The sequence below is a fragment of the Pygocentrus nattereri genome, chromosome 18, assembly GCF_015220715.1.
Source record: "Pygocentrus nattereri isolate fPygNat1 chromosome 18, fPygNat1.pri, whole genome shotgun sequence".
NCBI classification, from domain to species: domain Eukaryota; kingdom Metazoa; phylum Chordata; class Actinopteri; order Characiformes; family Serrasalmidae; genus Pygocentrus; species Pygocentrus nattereri.
In genome coordinates this window covers 21,972,235-21,993,280 of record NC_051228.1, presented here as the reverse complement: position 1 = coordinate 21,993,280, position 21,046 = coordinate 21,972,235, and positions in this window count along the sequence as shown.

The following is a 21,046-nucleotide window of genomic DNA, read 5'->3' as shown; positions in this document are numbered from 1 at the left end:
AGTGTCAGCCAAATGCCATAAATATTGCATTTAATTCTAGAGAGGCACCGACAGCTAGAACCAAATTCCAACATACTTCACTTAGGGCAATAAACCTGATTTTGATTATGATTCTGATAATCAACAAAAACGGTATTGTCTGCAATGATATGCTAAACATACAACAACAAACAACAAAACTGTAACTGTAGCACTTAAACTGAAACTCACCAGGCAAACTGACCATTTTCTTGAAACACACCTCTCTCTGTTTTAACAATTTTAACTTTTAATTCATGTAACTTAAATTTGAAACAATTTTAAGCTTCTGCTGGTAAAACAAGGACAACATTCATCTGAGGCTGAAGTTGACTTTTATTCACCAGCTTCCTATTGGAATGTGTTGTTCCACCTTAAATGGTGCAGCAGTTAGACGTGGGAACATAACTGCTGCACCATTTAAGGTGGAATGGAAAATTCAAATAAGATGCTGTTGGCTTGGAAAAAGTTAACTTCAACTTCATACATTCACCATCATTTTGCTATATTTTCTGTAAACTTTGTTCAGCTTAGGATGCTCGTTTTAGTTTATTGTCTAAATTCAATTCAAACTAGTGATTTCCTTAAGTTGGCTGAGTTACTTTTAGTGCTGAGCAGGTTGTTACATTAATCCTGTGCACCCAATGTTCCCAAAAATCATCAAAAATTACTTTATTATATTTTCAGTAGTAGTACTTTTTTCTTTCCATGTGTAGCTGGACAACTCTTTGTGTACACAGTATGCCTGTCATGGTTATCTGTGTGCCATGGATTTTGTATTTTAGTTGGAAGGGTAAATAAATAAATAAATAAATAAATATACAGTCATACACTACTAACATGCTGTCATTAAAATGTTCTAATACTGTTGCCATTATTTAGTGTTATGGCCTCAAATTAGCTGAAGAATTCATACTGACTTGTTCAGGACTCAAAGAGTTTCATGACGTGAGACTTACTTGTTACTTGCAACATACTGACTGCCCACCTCTGCCACCAGTTACACACAATGAGAAGCAGATGGTGTGTGTCTCAAATTCTGGCTCAACTCTGGATGTGAGTCATGCATGATCTTATGATAAGATGGAATGGAAAGGGATACTACAGATTTAGGAAATATTTGAACCGTATTTCTGCACTGTAATATCGCAATAATATTAATAAAAATACAGAGAAACAAGCTTTACTACTTCTGACAAGCCAGCGCTACATACCTAGATGCCCTGTAGCATCACTAGCTAACACATTATGTTAACAGACAAAACATAAAAGCTAACAAAGTTAGCTGCTAGGTTGGCTGCTTGGCTAAGTTGTAGTGCACACTACTGCCAGGTAAAGACTTTATTTATGCAACGATTTAGTCTGCATATCCGTTCACGCTCTTTATTTTAGCTTACAGTGCCAAAGTGGATATTGTTGGTGTTGGAGATGTTATAGAGAAGTCATTCTCAAAAATATGTTTAAAAAAATTCAGGCCTATAAGCACTTTTGGTACTTTTTTCAGGCAACCATCCTTTAAAAAGCCGACGACTGCATCCACTTTGACCTCATGTAGTTTGTAAAAGTGACCTGAGTTAAATCAGATGTCGTAGACCAAGAAAACACTGAAATATGTTTGACAGAAGAATCCAAGAACCGAAGCGCTTCTGTTTTTCTTTCCTTTTTCCTGCACGTCCTTTCATTATATAATGAGGGTGGATGATCACACAAGCAATTGGGACTGCTCTTCTCTAATCTCACTCTGTTGTGTGATTGAAACTCAGCAGGTGTCTAATTAGGAAGAAATAACATGACAGCCATTGCTACTATCATATTAGGCATAATATGAAAGTATTGGCATCATAATTGCTTCACGGTGTTGGTTCATTTTTCAAGTAGACGAACAATTTGATTTAAATGGCGCACCATCAGCAGCTCTGCTTTTGATGCAGTGCAAATTAATAAGGAGTGAACACAGTACTTATGCATTTTCCCACCATTGTACCATAACAGCACTCATGAGCTGTGGACTGCATAATTAATCTCTTTCTCTCTCTCTTTTTTTGTTTTGCATTTGTTAATAACTGTTTCACCAACAAGACCTAGTTTGTTAGATTGCACATGTGAACCATGCATTGATTATGATAGAAGCAAAAATACCTGCTTGGAAGTCGCAGTTATTGCCTGTTATAAGGAAAAAAAAAAGCACAAATCAATTTTTATTGATTTTTTTAAAAAAGTCTGTTAAGTCTGTGTGTTACACTTTCACTCAGTTCCATAGCTCTGAGTAGAATAAGATATATTTTAAAATTTAAAGTTAGTAAGGTTATTTTTGTATAATAAAATAATAAAAATCATGCTTTACATTTTCCCAGATTTTTTATCATTTGATATGATCAAATCAGATAGAAAACAATTGTGTAAACACAAATATTATGATACAGAATAGGGTGCTATGTAGGCTGGTTATGTATATAACTACGTCAATGGCAATCCTGATTATTAAAGCTAAGCCTTCAGTTCAGTTCATAAATGTCAAAGCTTGGTTAAAAATAAGAAAAAATCACACTTTAATGATAATATTAATTTCTAGTGCCCCCATGGGATTTTAAATAGTATGTTAGCACTGACTTAAAGCTTGTGCACATTAGCTTTTTTTGACTGATTAAACAAAGGTATTTGAAGCTTGTAAAAGACATTCAAAGCATTTTATTTGTGGCTTGTAGCATAGATTACCAGTCTGTTTTATTTTCAGTTTTTCTGAACAACTGACTGAAACTTGGTTAGACTTCAGCTTGTGTTGACAGTCAGTGACGTATCTACGAGTTCCAGAAGGCCAAGAGTGCCATTTCACAGTGCCGTGTCACAGAATTGGCTGCACCCACTGGAAATCAAAGCATGATTGGTTGCTTCCTCTGTCAGTTTCTAATTATCTACTAATGAAGTTAATCTAACGTGTAAGGCCTACAATTCAGCTCCTGAAGTCCTAACCAATGGGAAAGCTTGCTTGGCTGTATCTATGCAGATACCATGGAGAAAAAAAATGCATTAGATATTTTTCAGGTGGATGTTTTATCCTGTTGTTTCTACTCAAAACATGCATTTTTTAATTTGTGGAAATTCCCTGAGGGTTCACCACTGTGCAATGCCATCACTTTTCAGTAATAAACCCAAATTATATTAGGCTAAAACAGCGCACAAACTGCCTCTACTTTAATCTTGCACCTCATAGCTGTTTTATTACTTCCTTGGTATTCATTTTCTCAGAGCATCTACGATCAAAAATCCAAGCAGTCGAACCTTCAGTCTAATCCTGCGAAGACTTTGAAGGAGTAACAGCCAGAGCAGCTACAGTAAGCTCTGCATGCACTCAGACACGTGTCGCATGTTACATACAAGCCCCCCTAACCCCCCAGCCAAAATAAACCACACGAGTCATTCACACAATTTCTTTTCATTAGCTTCTTGGGTGAGGACCGGGGCCCCGGGGCCACACGGCCGCAGAGGAGCTGCTGCCCTTCATCTCTTTACCTTCACACGCTTTTTCCTGCTTTAACACCCTTTTGCTGCAGCTCATTACAAAGCCGGCGCTACGCCATCTCTAGGGGGCCGAGTGGATTTTCCACAAGCTCAGAGAGAGAGAGAGAGAGAGAGAGAGAGAGAGAGAGAGAGAGAGAGAGAGGGAGAGAGAGATACTTTCCTCTATGCTGTTTAAGGAAGCTGTCTATGCAGAACAATTACATATGCAAAATGTTTTACGAAATGCATTTTTACCACATATGAAAATGACCCAAAATTGTCTAATGTATTTGCTTTAATGTATTCATAGCAGTTTTAACACAAAATGTAATTCAAATAAACAAAGTTATAAACCTTTGTAATATCCTAAGCATTAAAGGGGCCAAATCTTGGAAGTTATCATGCTCACTAGGAGTTTCATGCAGTACATAAACACTGTGAAAGTGTCAGGAGAGATCTTTTACTCCCCAGTCCATACAGTCCATATATAGAAACTCAGCTGCAAAAACAGTCTGTTTTGATTTCATTGTTTTGTGAAGTCACAGAAAGCAACATACACTGACCAGTCATATTTATTAAGTCAGCCTCCCTGTATCTAAACTCTGCCCATTTTATCAGTTCCACTAACAATGTAGGACATTTTGTAGTTCTACAATTACAAAATGTAGTCCATCTGTTTCTCTGCATACTTTGTTAACCCCTTTCAACCTGTTCTTCAATGGTCAGGACCCCACAGGACCACCACAGAGCAGGTGTTATTTGAGCAGTGGATCATTCTCAGCATTGTAGTCACACTGATGAGTGGATCAGATACAGCAGAGCTTCTGGAGTTTAGTTGGTCCACCTTGTAAATGTAAAGTCAGAGACAGTAGCTCATCTGTTGCTGCAGTTTGTGTTAGTCATCCTCTAGTTCTTCAGAGTTAGTCCTATGTCGTCCATTTTGCTGCTCGAATGATGAAAGTAAATGGTAATAAAAGCATGTACATATGTCACCCTGCTTAGTTTTCTGGCTTACGATTGGGCTGTCACTTCAAGCCTGTAACTGCCAAAATAAGCCTGTGTAGCACAGAGTAATGTTTAACTAATTTTTTATACAATGAGGGCCAAGTATTAGGCGTGGAAATAGAGAGAGCTAGAGCAGAGTGATTATAGAATGCTTTGAGAAAAGAGAAGAAATGCCTGCCACCCCATTGCACTGACATACTCTAAATATTCCATCAGCACTGCTGTGTCTGATCCACTCATACCAGTACAACATACACTAACATGCCACCACCACATCAATGTCACTGCACGCAAATAATACCTGCTCTGTGGTGGTCTGATAAGGATCATGAATTATGCAGCAAGACATGGGCTTCAATCTATAATTTTATACCTTGATAGTGGACCTAAATGATGGTTGTTTCAATGACAATGCCAGTGAGTGGAAGCACAATGTGGGTGTTTCTAATTAAGTAGCCAGTGAGTGGAAGCACAATGTGGGTGTTTCTAATTAAGTAGCCAGTGAGTGGAAGCACAATGTGGATGTTTCTAATAAAGTGGCCAGTAAGTGGAAGCACAATGTGGGTGTTTCTAATAAATTGGCCAGTGAATGGAAGCACAAAATGAGTGTGTATACTAAAGTGACCAGTGAGTGGAAACATAAGGTAGGTGTTTCTAATAAAGTGACCAGTGAGTGGAAACATAAGGTAGGTGTTTCTAATAAAGTGACCAGTGAGTGGAAACATAAGGTAGGTGTTTCTAATAAAGTGGCCAGTGAGTGGAAACATAAGGTAGGTGTTTCTAATAAAGTGGTCAGTGAGTGGAAGCACAAGGTGGATGTTTCTAATAAAATGGCCAGTGAGTGGAACTGCATAGTGTTTGTAGTAAAGTCACCCGTTGGTGGAAACATAAGGTTGGTGTTTCTAATATAGTGGTCATTGAGTAGAAGCAAAAAGTGGGTGTTTTGAATAAAGTGGCCAGTGAGTGGAAGTACAAGGTAGGTGTTGCTAACAAAATTGCCAGTGAGTGGAACTGCAAGGTGTTTCTAATAAAGTGGCCAGTCGGTGGAAATATGAGGTTGATGTTTGTAATTAAGTGCCCAGTGAGTGGAAGTAAAATGTGTATTATAGGGTTAAAGAACCGAATGAGGTAAATTAATAAATGCACAACTAAACGTACAAAACTTTAATTCAAGCTCAATTCAAGATAAGTCTCAATTCAAGATAAAATAAAAGACAGACTTAATGGATTCTTGATTTTTGGTTTATTTGCCTAAGTTAGAAATCCTTAAAAATCCAGCTTTGTGAATTGTCTATGCTCAGTGCATGGATCAACAGTTTCTGAATGAGGATGGAAATATTCAGCCTGCTGTGTGAATGCTTTTCCCTCAGGCCTGCCCAGCTCTTGGGGGAATTGCTCTGGAGAGTCCTTGGGGAGTTTGCCACAATTCTGCCACACACAGACAGCATCTGTTTGGAACCATCAAAGCGTTCGTATGCTGGACGGCACCCAACATGCACCTGACCGGCCGTCTGACGCATGCTGATGCGCAAACACAGCAAGTCACCAGGCTGAGCTTTGGAAGGAAGATGATGTGCTGATTAAAGTCAGCTGGTGTTTCCACAGGTACAATACAGCCATGTAACCTGTTATTACCCCACAGAGACTCAACCACAGATCTGCAGTAAAACACTGAAGTCTTAGTTGTAAATTACCCCTTACGTGTCACAATCACTGCTGGCGATGACAAAAGCATGGTGTAGATTTATGGGGCAGTCATGGGTAGGAGGTTAGGGAACCAGGTTCGATCTTATGAGGCGACAGTCTGTGACTGAGGTGCCCTTGAGCAAAGCACCTAACCCCCAACCGCTCCCCAGGTGCCCACCGCTCCGGGCAAGTGTGCTCACTCCCCGCCTAGTGTGTGTCCTTACTAGTGTGTATGTGGTGTTTCACTGTACAGATGGGTTAAATGCGGAGGTGAAATTTCCCCACTGTGGGACTAATAAGGGTCTCTTAAACTTCATTGCATCTTGATGTACCATCAAGGGTACATCTCAATCACCTTTAGTCAGGGAACATAATTGTACCATAATCCATAGAAATTATATTTATGTTGTAAGTTGTATTGACTCCACACACCCCTCCAGGCTTTTCATTTTATTGTTCTGTTTTAAAACATTATGTTACAAATATGTACTTTTCACCTGGAAAATGTTTTTAACATACATATTTGGACCTAAAACCACTGTTGTACCTTTGAGGGTACAATTACATTATTTGTACCTTGATGAATGATTAACGTACCTGTTCAGAACCTTTATTTCTAACAGTATATTGTTGAAGAGGAAGTTTACTATTTTGGTTTGTATCTGATTACATGTGTACCATAGTTTGAAGTTTCACCAACTCCAAAGGCAGCAGGAATGTATCAATATAATTTAGAGCATTAACACTGCGTGAAGGTGAAGAGATGAAGGGCAGCAGCCTCTCTGTGGCTGTGCAGCCCCGGTGCCCCGGCCCTGACCCAGGAGGCTAATGAAAAGTAATTGTGTGATTTATTTTGGTTGACATGCAAGGGGGCTCACATGTAACATGTGACACATGTCAGAGCTTACTGTAGTTGCTTTGGTTGTTACTGCTTCAAAGGGTTCACAAGATTAGACTGAAGGTTTGAAGGCTTGGCCTTTTGACTTTATTTCATAGATGTATTGAGAAGTCTGGAGGTATTACTCTCATTTTGCAGTACTAGCTACATTTAATTAATATTTACAGGTACTGACATAGTAATTACATTTTAAAAACTATGTAATTACAATGTAAATAGGATGAAATGATGTTGCAATGGGACAGTAATAGCTTCAGACTACTAAAAGTCTATGTATAGATAAAGTCTCTCTGCACACTCTTGGAGTTGCAATTGTAATGCACGTTGAATTTGGGTTGTTATTTCTAAATGGGTGGCTTTGGCACCGTGACTGTGCCAGAATGTTTCATCCTAATTATGTAAATGTGTAAACCTGCTGATTGATAATACGTCTGCTTAAAAAAATGAGGTGAAAAGTCAACAGACTGAAACATGCTGGTGCTTTAATTAAAAAGACAACTATTTCTTGCTGCTGTTGCCGCTGTTTTCATTGTCTTTTCTTGCTGTGAGAAGATGTCTGTGACTATTATTTTCCTTTTCAGGCTCAATAGGGAGCAAAACAACCAATCACAACCAGCCTGACAGATCTGAGGCTGAGAGTAATAAATCACATACGTTTTATTAGGAGACCTACAGCAGCAGCTTTGTGCTTTCCACCTAATCTGTTTATGTAAAGTCTTCTTTGTGAATAAACTCAGTCTGATTCCTCTAACAGTCCCTGTCGGCACATGATGTGCTGCAGATGTGGGTGGACTAGCCTAAAGTCATACCCATAAGTTAATACATTAATTGAAATAATGACACAAGAGGAAGTAAAAGTAGCCAAGTACAAAAAGTCCAAAAACCCCTCCCTGCAATTTTCCTACAGAACTGCAGTGGAACTTGTAGAGGTCTACATCAGAGGGGGAACCCTCAGGGTCGTTAAGGCCTCCAAAGAAGGCATAATGATTTGCGTGAAATAAAAAATGCATGTCTGGAATTTTAGATTCATTATAGTTCTTGAATTTTTTCGCAATTTAGTTTTTGTAGATGCACTATGTGCTGTTAGAAATAAACATACCATGCAGGTACATGATTCATTCATCAAGGTACAAACAATATAAGTGTACCCTCATAGGCACAACAGTGGTTTTAAGGTTCAATGGCGTACCTTACATGAGTTTTTCCTTTTGGAAAAGTAGATGTTTGTACCTTTTCACAACCGGATGTTTTAAATCAGAACATTAAAATAAAAACCCTGGAGATGAGGCGGGGTATGTGGAATCAAAACAACTTAGAAAATATCATTTCAATGGATTCTGGTACAGTTATGTTCCCTGACTAAAGGTACTGAGATGGACCCTTGAGGGTACCACCACAGTGACAAGAGGGGTACCGCCCCAGTGACAGTGTCGTACCTTTTTTTCTGAGAGTGTGTAGTGAACGGTAGTGAGTGTTTAACAGTGTTCACTACTCAGAACTCTTTTATTTCTTTAAAAAAAAAAGGTGAAAATGTCAGTTTTCCAAGATGGGCACTTAAACACACAGTGGAGGTGGGGGCGTGGTCAGGCGTCACATGCAGGATGAAGAGCCAGTCATGCTGAACCAGCGGGCTGAGTAGCTGATGGTGTTCACCTGTGTGTTGTTTCTGACAGCCTATTTAAAACCAGGCCTTTTCTCAGTAGGCGGTCAGAGACGCGAGAGACGAAGAGACGCAGAGCAGAGACTGAAAACTCACAACTGAACGAGTCCTTATTTTGTTGCACTAGTTGAAAGGCTTAAGCATTTATGGGTTTGGTGTAATAAAAAGCTCTACGTCTCCAACTCCTGCCTCCAGTCTCCTCATCTGTTCATGAAAACTAAGGGTGTTTTTCACACTTTCTTTAACAAGCACTTTAATTTTCTCTTGGCCATGGTGAACAGTGCGATTATTGGCTAACTAAGGGGGAGTGTGCAAGAAACAGAAAGCAATTTATGTAGCCATATTCCTTTAAATGATAACAAATATACTAGATAAGAAAATCACACATTAGAAAACAAACCCGAACCCAACATGGCCCAAAACTATCTATGAAATCTATTAAAAATCTATTAAAGTTCTACTTAAGTATATGTAACCGCGTAAAAAGACCTACTCACCACATCTGATGTATTGTATGTTTTGAGCAAGGCACTGATCTAAGCGATAAACGAATGTAGTTTCAGGTCAAATAGGAGACGTTTGCTTTCTCCTTCAGTGTTTTTGCCTTGTAGTTTCACCACATATGCCGCTTTATCACAATAACCACTGTAAGGATAATACGCTACTACTGGGAGCTTTAATTATTATTATTACACAATTTACCGGACACTTTTTTGCCTAAAGTGAAAGATTGCAATTACAGTGAGGGTCCCTCAGGAGTAATTTGAGATTGAGTGCTGCGCTCACAAGGGCACGGACGCAGTAAAGGGACGCAGCACCATTTTGCTTTGGTTTTATAGCCAGAGCCTCTGGGTTCTTCTACTTGTGAGTTATCAGTGCTGCAGTGTGATAAATACTGCTACTCCTACTGTGTCTATTGCTTTGGCTGTGGTATTTTGACAGAAAATTAACTGCAGGGTGAATATATAACAAATATAGAATAGAGAATATTGCAGCGTAAACCCTTTTCATTTATTGTACTACACTTTGATTGCTATGTATGAAAGGTCTTGCAGTTTGGAGGCTTATGATGCCTGTCAAAAGTTTGGGGATACCTCGAGTTCTTATGGAACTTATGGAATTTTCTCACTGTTATTGTTAAATTAAGTGAGACAAAATAACTGCAATTTTAGGAAAAAAGAAAACAGCAATGTGTTACTGCTTTGGAGTTATTTATCTTCAACATTTGGCTTCATATTCATCAAAGTATCTGAGAGCAGGTTTTGTTAAAAAGTTTCCCCAAACTATCGTTGAAAGGATATGGTACAACGTTTTTGGCCCAAGACCAATTTTCTATTTTTATTTCTGCTCATCCTTTTGGGTCGTAGTGTGACTAATACTGTCACGGATATTTACAGGCATGATATTGTTTCTTCTAAATAAACTTGCGTAGCCTATAATACAGAATGTTAATTTATTGAAAACTGAAAATCTAAGCATTCTGATTTGCATTAAAGTGATGTTCCAAACAATATGAAAAAATGCAACATCTGTTACAAACATGCCTACTGACATTTGACTGTGGTGTCACAATAGTCATGGAAATAAAAAATTCCAGTTTAAAGACTAGGACAATCACCTTCTGATGATGTATCATGAAGGTGGATGGAACTACAATTTGCCGATACAGAAGGAAACCAGGTAGCTAATGTTACTGTAGTGAAACTAAATTAGCCTTTATTAATCCCACAGGGGGGAAATTCACCTCGATATTTAACCCATCCGTGCAGTGAAACACCACATACACACACACTATGGGGCAGTGAGCACACTTGCCTAGAGCGGTGCGCAGCCCTATCCACAGCACCCGCGGAGCAGCTGGGGCTAAGGTGCCTTGCTCAATGGCACTTCAGTCATGTCCTGTCAGCTCAGGGGATCGAACCAGCAACCTTCCGGTCAAATGACTGGCTCCCTAACCTCCAGACCACGACTGCAAACTGAACTTCTTTATTACAGTGAGGGGGCTGCCGATGTTTATATGAGGTACACTGCATAGACAAAAGCCTTGCAGTCTCGATAGACAAACACTGGCAGTAGAATGGGTTGTACTAATGAGCTCAATGACTTTAAACATGGCACTGTCATAGGATGCCATCTCTGACACAAGTCAGTTTGTGAAATTTCTGTCCTGCTAGATCTGCCCCTGTCAACTGTAAGTGCTATGACTGTGAGATGGAGATGTTTAGGAGCAACAACAGCTTATCTACAAAGCACTAGGCCATGCAAACCCACAGAGCCAATTTGCCTCTGGAAGCAACATCAGCAAAAGAACTGTGCATTAGGAACTAATTATATGAGGTTGTTTCTCAGGGGTTGGACTAGATACCTTAATTCCGGTGAAGGAAATCTTAGTGTTGCAGCAGACCAAGACACTTTGGAAAATTCTGTGCTTCTAACTTTGTGAGAACAGTTTGGGGAGTGGAAGCTGTTATAGCAGCAATGGGGTACAAACTCTATATTAATGCCCATGGATTCAGAAGGGGACATCATAAAAGTTTCTGTTAGTGTAATACATAGTTGTCCCATTACTTTTGTCCATATAGTATACTGGAATAATGCCTACTGGGTGTTGTAATGAGAGATAGACAAAACCGCAATATAGAAAATAGTGAACTCTGTCAAACTAATGATGCTGAGGGATGCAGTGCTGCACTACAGACTATTACATAAGAATATTAAATGCCAGTTTTTGGATGCAATGACCTTTTTATAATTTTACAAAGTTTGGTGCCCTTGAAGTAGCAATCGCTCTCATAAAACTCCACTTTTGTGCAGTTTTAGTCACGTGGAGACATCCAGTTGTCAAGAATGTTGTCATTTACAGTATAATCCTGAACTAATTAGCTAATTTGAATAACAGCACCACGAAGTATCAATACGCTAAAGGAACTTACATGAGCAGCTCGAGGTTCAGAGCCACATTTCATACCACAAAAACTCATGGGCATAAATGCTGCAGCTGATGGTAGTCCAGAGCCTCAAGCTACAGGCTAGTGCCCAGCAACTGTGGCAGTAAAAACGAGGAGTGAATATATAAACACACACTCATTCTCATTGCTCACAGTGAGCAGCTGCCACTGTGTCCATGAGCGCTGAGCTGGGCGGCTCTGGCAGCTCGATGGTAATGCAAACACTGCGGCCTCAGGCTCTCGGTTTATGCCCTGAGGGTTCGGAGGTTTGAATCCCACCACTCAGAACAGAAAAGCACTTAAAGCACCTGAGCAGAAACGAGTGCTGGTCCAGGCATGCTGGCGTACGACCTGCAATCTCTCCATTCATGCTCAGGAAATACATATTGTAATGGAATGGCCTTAAAAATGCATGCTACAGTGGATGTTATAGGCATTTTAACACTAAAGAAAAGCTTTCTCTGGATGTCATGAGGTTATTAAACTCTTCTGATTACTGCATGTCATTACAAAGATGTGAATATACAGCAATTCTACAATAATTATTATTGCAGATTAGTTATTGCAGATTTTTGCAAAGTATTGTGCTGTCTGGGAGACATAGGTCAGCATATTGGGAAGTGACCAGTACTTTGTGCAGCCTTAAACAGCTTGTCTGTGGGTATTACAGCGATGGGGCGAAGCTTGTTCAATTGCTTTTAGTCTTTCTTCTACAGATCATTTTATGGAGTTTTTTGACACATTATTCTTACCACAAAGACATGTTTGAATGCATTTACATTTTCCAACCAAGATGGTGTAATGGCTGATAGTTGTTAAACCACAGCACTATCACACCGGTAAGAGAGTTGGATGACCCAGCCTATACATACATATATATATATATATATATATATATATATATATATATATATATATATATATATATATATATATATATATATAAAACCACAATTTATCAATAACATGCTTTTAACCAAATTTCTCTCTTTTACTGATCCATAGTGGAATGGATCCTCCCAGGACCTCAGGTAACTCACTACAGGTAAGTATACGTTCAAACAATATAATAATCAGCTGTGATATATATATATATATATATATTCTTACAGGTTTTTGACTATTTACATTGAGGTCAGTATTATAAATGCAGTTGGTGATGACTCAGGTCTAACTGACAATCACAATGCTTGATAATATTTTGTTTCAGTGAACTACTTCATCTTGTAACCTCTTTATATTAACTTACATTGAAAGGTAAGAGTGTTTTTGCCTCTCCTGTAATATATAATGTATATAATGTAGCAAAACTAAAAGTTCTCACATCAGAGTAGTGTAAATAAACAGTAAGTTCGTAAATGAATTCGTAAAATAAACAGTAAATTCAACATCATTTTAAAGCAATTAACAACATAAGCACTGCTCACTGCTGCTCGTCTCACTCTGACTGGACTCGTGATGCTTTTTGTTGTAACGAATGGGCTGACGAGGCAGACTGGGGAGGTGGGGTACAAGTGCAAGTGTGTTTTATCAAATGCCTTATGTAAATACTCCAAGCGACAGGTATGTAAACAGTATGGGTATCCATAGAAAACATATGAAAACCAGGCAACAAAGGGAACCACTAGGAAAACAAACTGACTAGATAAACCAAGAAACAAAGTCTTGACAAACGCAAAGAAAATGCGAGCAGGGAAAGAGGAACACAAATATAACCAACCTAACAATGTTGACCAACAACATCAAATGCCACACAACACTGGCTGGGGAACAAAGGAAACTCAGGAGTATAAATACTAACTGAGAAAACAAGGAACACCTGAGACAAATGAAAAGGTGGGGCTAGGAAACAAATAACAGGTGAACACAGGGGAGGAGCTAACATATCAACAAAAGCACATGGAGGACATAAATGCACAAGGTGCTGGGAAACAAGAAAACAAAGAAAGAAGCAGAAAAAGACTATAATAATAATCTATAATCAGAATATAGTCTCCCAGATTGGCAAAAATCTGTGTATGTAAACACAGCCAATGATTAGAATCCACTAGATAATCAGTAGAAAATTACATCATGCTTTTGTGTCATAAGCACAACTGCAAAGTCTAAGGAGTTAAAAAAAGCCAAACAAATTAATGTCTGGCAAACACAGAGAGTTCTATCTTCATAAACATGCATAGTTAACATTATGAAATGAACAAAAGTGGCATTTAGCATCACAGCGATGGCGACTTCATGCAAACACATGCAGGAAATGTTCATTTGGTTTTGTTCATGCTTTGGCTGGAACTGGGCTTGCAGTCACAACTAGTACCAGTGCAATGAAATTATCCATTCAGCTGCTTCAACCATAAGCAGAAGTGTCAATTTAGTATAAAAGAATGAAATAAGTAAACATTGGCATGTCTTAAGATTTTGTGCCGTTATTGCTTGTAGCTATAGTGAGTAAATAAATAAATTAATAGAGGGTAACAATTTTCACAGTGAGGAGGTTTGTGTTATGTTAGGGAATGTGCTATTTGTAGCATAATAACTGGATGTGCCTGAATATCCAGCAATTATGCTCCTTCCCTGAACAAGCTGCTTTAATTGTCCCTTTTCTGCACGTTTTCATTCCCTCAGTGCACACAAGAGATCCACAGCACTCAAATGCACTCCAGATGCCATTACACTCCTTTAGGAGCCAGCGTATTGTCTCTAAACTCCTGTGATAAGGACAAACATAAACACACATATATTTGGTATCTGATGAGAGATGAGCAGAAGGTATAGTATAGAGACTATTCACTATTACCAATGAACTGAGACCAGCTAGGCCTTCAGTTCAGGCAAAAACAGTCACAGTATCTATATTCAATCAAAAGATATATATATATATATTAATTTCAGCTAGAGCCTCTGTGGCATTTCTAATAGTGTCAGTGGTAATCTAATGCTGGTGCATATGAGTGTTTTGGCTGTTCTAGATCAAACACAGATATTTAAAGCTTGTAAAAGATATTCCATGTTATTTTTGAAGTTTTTAACAGATATGACAATATTTGGCCTTGTATGTAACTGTTTTACAGTGCATTTTTCAGCATAAAGCTGCTGCTGGCTTTCATTCCTATCAACTAACAACTCTGGTTAGACAATGGTTTGCATTCCCTGTGACTTTTTTCTCACACAAAGGACTCCCATTCATTAAAAATGAAAACCTCACTGGTTGATTGCACTGCCAGTTTCCAATTTTGTTAGCAATCTTACATGTAAAATCTCTGTCCAGCTCCTGAAGTCCTAACCGATGGTTGAGCTTGCTTGGCTGTATTTACCTACAAGTGTCTTGTTTTTTCGGTTTCCAACAGAAACAATGAAGCAGGAGAATCACTTCAGCACTTACAAAGTTTAAATAGAGCAATCATGATGATTCTGTTAGATAACAATTACAGACATGTAATTTTAATTCTCAGAGACCATTAGGCCTGCTATGAAGACCTTGAAAGCCCTGATGATTCCACACTGACTATTACATTGCATTAATTGCCTTACACCCTTTTGATAATTGTAATGGCTATATTTATATAATTAATCTTTTATAGGTATAATGGCTACATAACAACATAATTATAATGACTAAACTAAAGTATTAAGTGGATTGTGTTATTTGCATATTAACCAATCATTTTTGATAATATTTACATGTTTATTATTGTGTATTTATTGCAACTCTGCAGTAGATGAAGTGTGATGAATGATTCATAACTATACAGTATGATAACTATACAGTTAGCAAATTTATAGCGTACTTCTAAAGGAAACATTCTGGACAGGTCGCCAGTCCATTACAGGGCAGACACCCAGACAATACACACTCATACCAAGGGGAAATTTAGTGTCTCCAGTTTGCCTTTGGATTGTAGGAGGATCATATAAATCCACACAGAAAGAATCCTGGTCGACCGGCCGGGGACTCGAACCCAGGCCCTTCTTCCTGTGAGGCAACAGTGTTGGATAATGTGTCATGAGGTTATATTCACTATTACATTGTATAGACAAGTTTTCTGTTTGAAAACATAACTGGCTGTGCCTGCAGCCAGGGGACAAAACCTCTTGGGTAATTTAGATTGTTATGTTAGTCAACTGTTGTAATGAATGTAGATAGTTTGTAAATTATTGTTGTCTCGTTAATAAAATGCCATTTCACAGTGGGATCTGTTTGTGTGTCTTTCATTTGCATATTAATATGACATTATGTATGTCATAAATGTAGCTGTCAGTAGTTGACTGTCAGCATAACACTGTCATTGGAACAAAACCTCTTGTCTCCATTTTTGTTGCTTTTCAGTTTTTTACATAATTTGAAAATGCCTGTTGTTCTTTTAACGTTGTGTGAAAATTTCATAACGTAAGAACCAAAAGAGGCCCAAAATTACTTGGAAAAATGTCTGGTTTCATTGACTTACATTAAAAGTAAAGTATGTTTCTTCCTTCTCCTGTAAAGTTACTATTTTGGCGATAAATATATTATGAATAAAGTGGCACAAACAGATTCACAATAACTTGCAGTATGGCTGTCTATGCATGTGTGATGAGGATGATGTATGATGAGTGTATTTGGAATTAATACATGGTTTAATGTAATTATCTACACAGATGCATGATGAAGTCATATTCACTGTTACAATGCATTGCATTCTTTGAAAACTATGTAACATAACGTTTTACAGTGACTGCGTAGTGCATGGCGCACAATGGCTGTATTTATAATGAGCATGCAGTATAACATAATTACCAAGTGGATGATGATGTATTGATTCTTACATTGCACCACATAAAAAAAAAAAATAATTATAGCATTTTAATAATTAGTAAGCATTGTAATGTAATTCTAATTTCAGTAGCGAATGAAGCGTTATAAGCATCTTCGTGATGTGTCTGAAATATGATGTCACATTCTCTATTACATTGCATTACTTTATGCTATTTATAAATGTACATGACAAATACAAATGTGCTGCATTAGAAGTGTCTTTCATGTAAGCATGTTCTTTTTGTCCTTTTTGTTGTTTATCAAGATCCTTTTTTTTTCTTTATTTACTTTTAAGGGCCTCATAAAATATAGCCATAACCATAACCATAACAATAGCCATAACCATAACTAGAGCCATGATGTCTGCTGAAAGCTGAGTGTTGCCTGAGCTTGTATTTGATTTAAAGGCAGATGGAGGTACCTGGGGACGCAATGACATACAGATTTATATCATTACCTTCTGCTATCACAACAGCATCCTGCGGTTGACACAATCTGTGCAAAATCACTCGGCTATGTGACCCAGGCTGTGGCTTATGATAGGACAGGTACACTGGAAAAAGGGATGCATTGAATTTGCTCAGTTGAAATTTGTATGTCATTGGATAAATATATGGAAACATGAACTATATTTCTCAGTAACACTTCAGTATAGAGAGATATTAGAATGTGTAACCAACCAACAGCTGGTATCTAATCCTATCAAGCCAGTAATTCCTTATTAACTGCCTGCTTATTAACTGTATTAAGCAATAACTAGGATGAATTTTTCACTTGTTTTTGTTTGTGTATTATATATCATAATTTTGAATCATTACCTGAGCATAGTCTCAGGACATACAGGTCCAAGCAAAAAAAAGGAAAAAAACGTAGTAATGTAATTTTAAGGTTTTAAATTAGTCCAAATACTGCTTAATTAAGTAGTAATGAACAGCCATGGAACTACCAGCTACTGGCTTGTTAAAGCTTTATAACAGCATTACAAGGGTTTTATAATATTTCATGTACTAATACGACGCAGTACTGTGCAAAAATCAGAGACCACCCATCAACAACTAATCATCAACAACAAAATATAATCAGATGGTTTCAGTGCTGAGTGTAATCTTTTCATTCACTACATTCTTTTCAGTAGACGTGCTCACAGTTTTTCAAAGGAATCTGCAGGGGTATTGTTCCACACCTCCCAAGTTCAGTCTTTCCTTTTCTCAGTGAGGACCTCTTGACAGCTACATCTCCTTCTCACAGTGGAAGGATGGACAGAAACTCCTGTGGATGTTTTCCGGTCTGAAGCAGCTTGATTTTCTCCTCTCTCTCAAAGGTGGAAGCTTTAAGTGCAGTTTATCTGATGAGGACAGTGTTGGTGGTCTGCCAGGTCTTGTGCAGTTGTTCAGAGTCTCATTTTCTCTGCATCTTTTAATATTTCTTTTCTGGAAACTTCAGTTTTTTTAAAAAAACTTATTTCCTTTGTCTCCTCTTATGCATGTGGATTACATTACACCCTGTTTATAAGTACATTTCTAAGACGCTTATTTTTCTGGGTCATGGTGGGAGCTGGAGCCTATTCCAGCACTCATTGGACAGAAGGCAGGATACACTCTGGACAGGTTGCCAGTCCATCACAGGGCAGATGAACAGACATATCCAATCACACACACACACACACACACACACACACACACACACACACACACACACACACACACACACACACTCACACACACGCCTAGCATGTCCAGTCAGCTTGAAATAAATGAAGGGTGGTTTCTAACCTTTACACAATAATCACTTTAAAAATCAAATCGAAAGGCTTGTTAAGGAACCAAACGTGGTTAGTCAGAGAGACTGCGCAAAAGAATAATTCTTGGCACCTTTATATGCGTATGCTTAACGCACTCAGCTTGGTCGTCCAATTATAAGTGTAGAATGAAAACAGCTCATAAATCATTTATTTATTTCTTATGGAGATTAAACACTTGTGAAGGTCCTTCAGCAACCTGGAAATAACACACAAAATGAACAGTGTCTTATTCTTAAACGATCACTAGAGTAACACTTCACACATAGATATTTCACCCACACATGTCGGGCGCCATTAGAATTGTAAGGGTTTTTGGGTGAAGTATGCCTTTAACAAGGTTTTGGTTTGTTTATGCTGCAAACGCTCAGCCCTTCTGTGTGACAGCGCTGCTTTAGCCAATATGCAAATATTCAGCATTGACTAAATGTTTGTCTTTCCACTTGCCTCAATGGATTGTGAAATTCATACATATTCATCATTGCTGAATCGCACCTCAGTGTATTTTGAGTGAAACACTTTGTTTGCAGTATGACAGGACATCAGTAATAATGCGACACGGTAGCAGCCTGATTTATGACAATAAGCTCAAAAGTACAAACGCACCTGCAACAAGGAGCAGGACTGAGGGAACATGACTGCTGCTATTTTAACCCTTTCATAACTAAACTTCAGAGTGTTTGTCTTTGACCCTGTTGTTAGAGTCAGTTATGATGCGAAATGTTATGCACCCCTGGATAAACTGCAAATTTTGTTAATTTTCTAAGTGCAAAGAAGTTTATATAACAGCTGTATGGAACAAACCTAAACTTGACACAGTTTTGCAAATTAGTGTTATCTGTTGAATGGTTTAAGAGCTTTGATTCAATAATCCTTGATCCCAGTCAGGTGTAGGTAATTCCAGAGTGTAGTAAATGAGCTGAACCTTCAAACACACTCTTATGCTCACAACAGCCATGGCCTCCTCAAAGCCACTGACTGAGGATCTGACACTAATTATAACAACTCTTACAAAGGAAGAAAAGCTATAAAAGATATTAAAGCCCTTTGTACTTGTAATTTTCACAGTCCAAAATGACGCCATGAAGTTTCTCAAGATCTGAAAGACAAAAGAAAAGATTTGGTCTTAGACTGGTCAAATATGCACACATCACTACAAAGGACCTATTGAAAGGAATGACTGGCACAGGCATAGGTATGCACTCGCCCACAGTGCAGTGTTATTAGACAAATGTCATCTACATGGAAAGGTAATCAGAGCTTAAACCTTAACTGTGATGTTAAGGAGCTCATTGCAAAAGTCAATGTGTAAAGAACACAACACTACACTTAGCCAGAGGCACTTCAGATCAAGTCCTGTGGTCTAATGAAGCAAACATTTTACTATTTGGACACAGTAACCAAAGGTATGTTTACAGAAAAAAGAACAGGATTTGATGAAAAGAACACCTTGCTAACTGTATGCATGGGAGTGGATCTATTATGCTATGATATTATATGGCAGCCAGGGGCAAGGGAAATGTTGCAGGGATAGAGGGAAGAAAAAATTCTCCTAAATATCGACATCACATGAAAGCAAATGTGACAGAGTCCGTGAAGAACCTGGAGAAAAGTAATTAGAACCAGATAATGATTCAGAACAAACACCAAAATCAACCTCGATTTACTTCAAAGATTTACTTCGCCATCCCCAAACTTAGGTATAAAAAATCCTAAATCATGGCACATAAGAAAATACTTTAAATCCATTTATTTGGACAATAAGTGTGTTCTTGCCATTCTATATAATATCATATAACACTGCAAAAGTGCAGCAAAAAGTAATTTTCCAGAAAAAAAATTGATTAGAAACTTCAAACGTGTTCATCACTATAATTATAACCTGTATTAGTACACATTTGGAGCTCTTTTATGTGAAAATAACTTATAATTGCAAAATAAGCTGCAATAATTCACAATAAACTTTGTTAAAAATCATTATGGAAATGATTGAGCATGAATTATCACATGAATTCCCATCTTATTGGTGTATAATTGGCAGCATTTGATTCCTGTAGGTTATGAATAGTGATATATGACTTATGGAGTTGATTATTTTAGAGGTAGCGGTGGCAGGTAGCAATTAGCAGGAGCCTAGAATGTTACAGTTTGAATAAGTGCAGGTCCAATGAAGCCGCAAATTCAGAGAAGAAACATCTGAGCAAGTACACCTGTGTCTCTGCATGTAGAGCTATTAGCTCTAGTTACTGTTGCTTAAATGTCCTCATCTGCGCTAGAGGCTAGCGTTAGCTTAGCAAAGTCACTAAACCACCGGCACTTCTGACTCCTGGTGATGCACTGAGGCAAGTTTATAAGCAACACACAAATACTCAAATATTAGAGATAAATAATCTATAGATTATCTGCAATCAGTGCAAAATTAGAGGAAAAAGAAGCAGCATTGTGAGTCATGTTGTAGGTCCCACCCCCAGCTAGACAGCTTTAGGAAGGAGGAGGGCATTTCCTCGTTTCTTACGATAGGAGTGGACACCACAAATTTCTAGTGACATATTGCCCTTTATTGATTTGGATGGTCCACTGTGGAGTCTTTGTAAATGAATAGCAAATATTTAAGTAAAATTCAACTGAATAGTCATTACACGCCACTGAACTTGAAGCTGAATGTTACTTCGATGGTTCTCTGTAGATGCTTTGTAAATGCTCAGTCTGCCTCTCAATAACATCCAAATAAATATCCATTAAATTC